Source organism: Chlorocebus sabaeus, chromosome 20 (genome assembly GCF_047675955.1).
Source record: "Chlorocebus sabaeus isolate Y175 chromosome 20, mChlSab1.0.hap1, whole genome shotgun sequence".
Classification (NCBI taxonomy): Eukaryota; Metazoa; Chordata; class Mammalia; order Primates; family Cercopithecidae; genus Chlorocebus; species Chlorocebus sabaeus.
Window position 1 is genome coordinate 127,798,050 of NC_132923.1, and position 6,699 is coordinate 127,804,748.

Genomic DNA, 6,699 nt, shown 5'->3' on the forward strand with positions numbered 1-6,699 from the left:
ACACATGGGTTAGTAAAATACAGCAGGAGGAGAGATGTGGGAATATAGAAGGGAGGTGAGGAATTTGCAAAGACAAGTACGATTTCTCTAGTTGGAGAAGATATGATAGGAAGGTGAGGAATGGGCATTCCAGGCAGCAGACAGCACAGAGAGGTGTGGAGGCATTGAGGGATGCTGCAAGTTATTTGGTCTGAAAGTGAAGCCAGAGAGGTGGCAAGGGGTGCAGGGTGGGAGCAGCTATAGTGGATCCTGTGAGTTCCAGGAGCCAAGTTGAACTTCATTGTCAAGACAACCTGGGGTTACGTGATGACCGAGCTTCCAGGAGCACCTGGCATTAATGCGAAGGGGTGGGGCTCAGATAGGGAGACCAGTTGGTAAATAATGAAGGCCCAGCAAAGCCAGCAGTAGTCAGGGACGAATGTGAGGGAGCATTCAGAGAGTCAGTAGGATTTGGGGTCCACTCAGCCCTCAGCAGTGAGTAGTCGGGCGTCCCTGCCAGGTTTCTAATATGGGCCAATGGGGAATGGCTGGAAGAGCTGGGTGGCAGGTTATAGGAGAAGGTCATATATACGTTTTGGACATGTTGAGATGGAGGAGATCATGGAACACACAGAAGATACCTAGAAGGAAGGTGGCATGTGGCTCTGGAGCTCAGGGGAGCAGGGACACAGGTTTGGGGAAACCATATATCTGTTAGCACCTACGGTGTGCCAGGCACAGCTCCAGGCCCTGGGACCAGGGTCCTGAGTGAGAGGTGCAGTGAAGAAAAGTAGATTAGCCCAAGGGGTGACAGGTGAAGGAGCAGCTGAACAGAAAGAGGAGTGGGGCTGGCTGGCGGGCAGCAGATGCAAACGTCTTGTGGGAGAGGGTTGGCCATGGTTCAGGGAATGACGGGAGGCAAGTGATGCTGGGGCAGAAAGGGGATTGGGGAAGAGGAAGGGGGCACTGCGCAGACACTCAGTAGGCCCTCAGGAGCATCAGAGATTCTATTCTGAATGTGTCGGGAGGCCACTGTCTCACTTGAGCCAGAGAGTATCCTGATCTGATTTGCAATTTAAGAAATCATTCCAGCCGCTCCGGAAAAGAGTCTGAAGGAGCCCAGGAGACAGCAAGGAAATCAGATCCTTACAAAAGATCTGAGAATAGGTTAAAGCCTCATGTTTGTATAAGATTGACCCAGGTTTGCCAACCGAGAGGATGAAAGGCGGGAGGTGGGCTGGGTGTGCTGGCTCATGCCCGAATCTCGGTACTTAGGGAGGTTGAGGTGGGAGGATTGCTTGAGGCCACGAGTTGGAGACCAGCCTGGGCAACATAGTGAGACACCCTCGCCCCCCACCATCTCCACAAAAAGTGAAAATAAGAATAATTAACTGAATGTGGTGATGCACACCTGTAGTCCCAGCAACACGGGTGTCTGAGGCAGGAGGATTGCTTGTGCCTAGAAGTCATGATCATACCAGTGTACTTCAGCCTGGGCAACAGAGCAAGACCTTGTCTGTAATAAATAAATAAATGAATAACTGTTTTTTAAGGTGGGAGATGGAGCACCATCCAACAAGGGGTACAGGAAAGCCAGCAGAGAGGACTGAGCTGCCCAGCTCTGCCATTTGCTGAGACCAGAAAAAGAGTCCTCCTTGGATTCAATGACTCAGTGACCTCAGGGAGTGCTGGCAGGGGTAGTGTGGGGGCAGAAGGTAGACTGCTAGGGTGAAGACTGCAACTGAGGTGGAAAAGAAAGAATGGGAGCTCTAGTTATTGTTCACTCTTCCTTCTTCCCTTTGCTATTCCTGCTTGAGTGGGTGTTATATCACTCACAGAACACATACACCTATATAACATAAAAAAGAAGTAGACATAGGCTGGGCGCGGTGGCTCACGCTTGTAATCCCAGCACTTTGGGAAGCCGAGACAGATGGATCACGAGGTCAGGAGATCGAGACCATCCTGGCTAACGAGGCAAAGCCCTGTTAGCCAGGCGTGGTGGCGGGCACCTGTAGTCCCAGCTACTAGGGAGGCTGAGGCAGGAGAATGGTGTGAACCCGGGAGGTGGAGCTTGCAGTGAGCTGAGATGGCGCCACTGCACTCCAGCCTGGGCGACACAGCGAGACTTTGTCTCAAAAAAAAAAAAAAAAAATTAAAACAAAAATAAATAAGTAGACATATATTGGAGGTTTGTAGGCAACATTTTCTTACTGATGGGGAGGCATGATTTTAAAAGTTGGAGACTACTGGGGGCCAAGCTGCCTGCAAAGATCAGTGAAAGCTGAGAAATGATGCTTTGGGAGAATGAGACCATGTCAGGTGATTGTGATGGCAGCAGCCACTCCAGACGGCCTGTCGCTGCCATCACACCAGCGGCAGCAGGGAGGTGCAGCCCATGGAGCAAGCAGGAGCTCCCCGGGTGCTGCTGCAGCCACCCAAACTATAGCTGTAGACCCTAACCTTCTGCTCCATGGAGCAGGCAGGAGGCACCCCTGACCCCACCTCCCAGAGCGCTGCAGCCGCCCAAACTGTGGCTACAGACTCAGGCATCCCCGCACTCTTGGGGACCCAGAAAGACCCCCCCACCCTCACAGGCTTGGAAGTTCCTGCTTCTGCTGCCTGGCTTCTCCCTGCTGTCAGCGCTCACTTTGATCTCGGAGGCACTGCCAGGACTGCATGCTCCAGAGCCAGCAGGAGCTAGGGACAAGTAGGAGCCCTGCCCCTTCTGAGTTCACGGGGCTGGGAGCTCCCCAGGGGCAGCTGCAGCCGCCACCTGCCCCCCTGGCCAGTTGCAGGCCCTGAGTGTCTCTGCATTCTGCACCTCCAGGGGCCCAGCAAGGCCTTCCCACCCCTCGCCTCTGTCCCCAGAGGTTCGGGGGTGTCTGCTCCCACTGCCTGGCTTCTCTCCACTCCTGGCACCCACTCCAATCTCAGAGACGGGTTGGGCTGAGCCTGGGCACTGTCACAGCTCAGCTGGGTGTGCACACAACCTGGGAAGTGCCGACATGCCAGTCCCCTCCTGCCTTGGCCTCCTCTGGAATTTGGGCACTGATGAGTGTAAGAGGGGAAGCTTAAGGGGGGCTGAGGGTGGCTCAGTGTTGTCCTACAGGTGCCCCTTACTGCAAGCAACATGGGCACCACAGATGGCTGTGGGAGGCAGACAGGTTCCTGAGTGGAAGTGGATGGGTCCCTGTAAGAGCCCACCTTCAGGCCAGGGAAGGCCTAAAAGCTGGGGGCTGGGCTGCCAGTCCTGTGGACTGGACTGGGGACTTGTGATGCCATTTCTGGGCCCATTTATGGCCCCCCATGGACCAATCGGCATGTACTTCCTCCCCTCTGAGGTCCATAAAAGCCCCAGGCTCAGCCAGAACAGGGCAGAGGATGGAGAGACAACAGGATGACCAACTGCAAAGAGGAGCTACCCCCTCCAGGGCCTCCTCTCTACTGAGAGCTGAACACTTGATGGGATAATGTGCCTACAGAAGGGAGCTACCTACTGTGGGTCTCCTCTGACCTGCTCTAACACTCAATAAAGCTTTTCTTCATCTTGTTCACCCTCCACTTGTCTGCATACCTCCTTCTTCCTGGATGCAGGACAAGAACTCAGGCAAAGGCACCACTGGCCACAGAGGTTTCTGGCCAGAAAATCGACACTTCAAAGATCAGATAACAATGCTAAGTCCCTAGGATGGGATCAAGGTCAGGACACTTGGGAGGTGAGAGATGGAGGTGAAGACAGTTCAGCTGAAGAGGGTTCAGATCTGTTTGCTCACCACTGTGTCCACCGTGCCTGGAATAGTGACTGGCACAGAGTAGGGGTTCATTCAGGGTTTTTGAATGGATGAGTCTTAGTAAGGAGGATTTTAAATGGTTGACAACAAAGCAAGAAAGAGTGAATCTGGGGAGGAGTTGTCAGTCCCCAGGTGACATATTCATAACCCAAATTAGGCAGTTGGAAGGTAGGTTTGACCAGCGTTTTTCACACTTCCAGATGTCACGTACCAAAATTTGGTAGACTAACATTGGGCTGCCTCTATTTTGCAAATAAAAACATTTTTTAAAAAGGCCAGGTGCAGTGGCTCATGCCTATAATCCCAGCAGGATTGCTTGAGCCCAAGAATTTGAGACCAGCCTGAGCAACAAAGTGAGACACTGTCTCCAATTAGTGTGTGTATATATATATATATAATATATATATATATAAAATTTTTTTTTAAATGAACTCCCATCAACAATCAAAATGAGGAAACAATGTTTTAAAAGAAAGGGCATTTTACTATCTAGACAGGATGTAATCATGGAAAACATTTCAGTCTTTTAAATTGAATAGATTTTTCTTTGTGAAAATCTCACTCCATTGCCCTGTGTCCTGGTATTGCTCAGTGGCTTAACCACCAGGACAGAAACATCAGAAACAAGGGCAGGGCAGTGGGTGGCACACTAGCCATTTCCATTACAGAAGGGCTCTCAGAAAGGAGAGCTGAAGTTCCAACCTGGCACGTTAGTTAGACTGAGTCTTGTCCCCTTCAATCTGCTTTCTCGAGGGCTGTTTTTTAGTTCCTGCAGGAAGAATGAGAAAGCAGGTAGTTGGGATCCTGACACTCTCATCTGAACCTTTCCTTTTCCCCTCCTACTACTCTGCAGTGAATTGGGTGCTTTTTTCCCCCTTTCTTATGTGTTTCCATTTTTTTTTTTTTTAGACAGGGTCTCACTCTGTCACCCAGGCTAGAGTGCAATGGCACCATCTCAGCTTGCTGCAACCTCCACGGCACCCAGTTTCAAGCAATCCTCTCACCTCAACTTCCCTAGTAGTTGGGACTACAGACACGTGCCACCATACCCAGCTAATTTTTGTATTTTTTGTAGAGGCAGGGTTTCGTCATTTTGCACAGGCTGGTTTTGAGCTCCTGAACTTAAGTGATCCACCAGTCTCAGACTCCCAAAGTGTTAGGATTACCGGCATGAGCCACCACACCTGACCCTAACAGTGCTTTTTGAGGGGCTGCTCTTGTCATCCTACATTCTGCACAACACTGGGACATGCAAGTGATACATATATGGCATCTTCTGTCTTCAGGAATTTACAGTGTAACCAGGAAGATAAACACCATGCCTTTTCCCTTTTTGCGCCCTTGAACTCAAAGTGGGTCACCAGAGCCATCTGTGAAAATTTGGCTGGGGTCCCTGCTCTTGCCAGATGTCTTAGTTCATTTTATGTTGCTATAACAGAATACCACAGACTAGGGAATTTACAAGCAACAGAAGTGCGTTTGGCTCATGATTCTGGAGGCTGGGAAGTCCAGGATTGAGGAGTTGCATCTGGTGAGGACCTTCCTGCTGTGTCATAATATGGCAGATCCCTTTATTTTAGCCCAGTGAGACCCATGTCAGATTTATGATACATAGACCCCTAAGATAATAAATTTGTATTGTTTTGAACCACTGCATTTTTTGGCAATTTGTTATAGCAGCCATAGAAAACTAATATAGAGATCTTGGGATTGGGAAGTGGAGTGCTGCTGTTAACACCTATACTTAAAAGTATGTAAATGGCTTTAGCATTGCACAATGAGAAGAGGCTGGGATAATTTTTAGAAGCATGCTATAAAAAGCTTACATTACCTTGAACAGGCTATTAGTAAAAATATGAATGTTAATGACCCTGCTGGTGAGGACTCAGAAGGGAGGGAGGAGCAGAGTGAAGAAAATGCCTCTCCCTTTAGAGAATACCTACAATAGGCCAGGCACAGTGGCTCTCACCTCTAACACTAGCACTTTGGGAGGCATCTGTCTCAAGTGGACAGATCACTTGAGGCCAGCAGTTCAAGACCAGCCTGGCCAACATGGTGAAATTCCATCTCTATTAAAAATACATGGCCGGGCAAGGTGGCTCACACCTGTAATCCCAGCACTTTGGGAAGCCGAGGTGGGTGGATCACCTGAGGTCAGGAGTTTAAGACCAACTTGGCCAACATTATGAAGTCCCCTCTCTACTAAAAATACAAAAGTTAGCTGGGCATAGTGGCACATGCCTGTAGTCCCAGCTACTCGGGAGGCTGAGACAGGAGAACACTTTAACCCAGGGGGCGGAGGTTGCAGTGAGACAAGGCATATGAGACCACATGCCTCTCAGCCATAAGAGCCCCCAGTCCTGCGCCACCTCCTCTTCCTGGCCACTGCACTCCAGCCTGGGTGATAGAGTGATACTCTGTCTAAAAAACAAAAACAAACAAACAAACAAAATGCAAAAATTAGCTGGGCATGGTGGTACACACCTGTAATCCCAGCTACTTGGGAGGCCAAGGCATGAGAATCGCTTGAACACTGGAGGCTGGAGGCTACAGTGAGCCAAGATCATGCTGCTGTACTCCAGCCTGGGCAACAGAGCAAGACTTTGTCTCAAAAAAAAAAAAAAAAAAAAAAAAAAAAAAGAGAGAGAGAGATAGAGAGAATACCTACAACATAGTCAGGAGCAGGATAAAGACAAAGACCTCTCATTCTCTCAGTCTTGTCATGTACCCCACCTGTTACCATCCATGGGCAAACACATTTTTCCCCAGGTATCCTTTTTTTTTTTTTTTTTTTTTTTGAAACAGGTTCTTGCTCTGTCACCCAGGCTGGAGTACAGTGGTGAGATCATGGCTCACTGCAGTCTCAACCTCCTGTGCCCCAGTGATCCTCCTACCTCAGCCTCCCAAGTAGCTGGGACCACAGGAG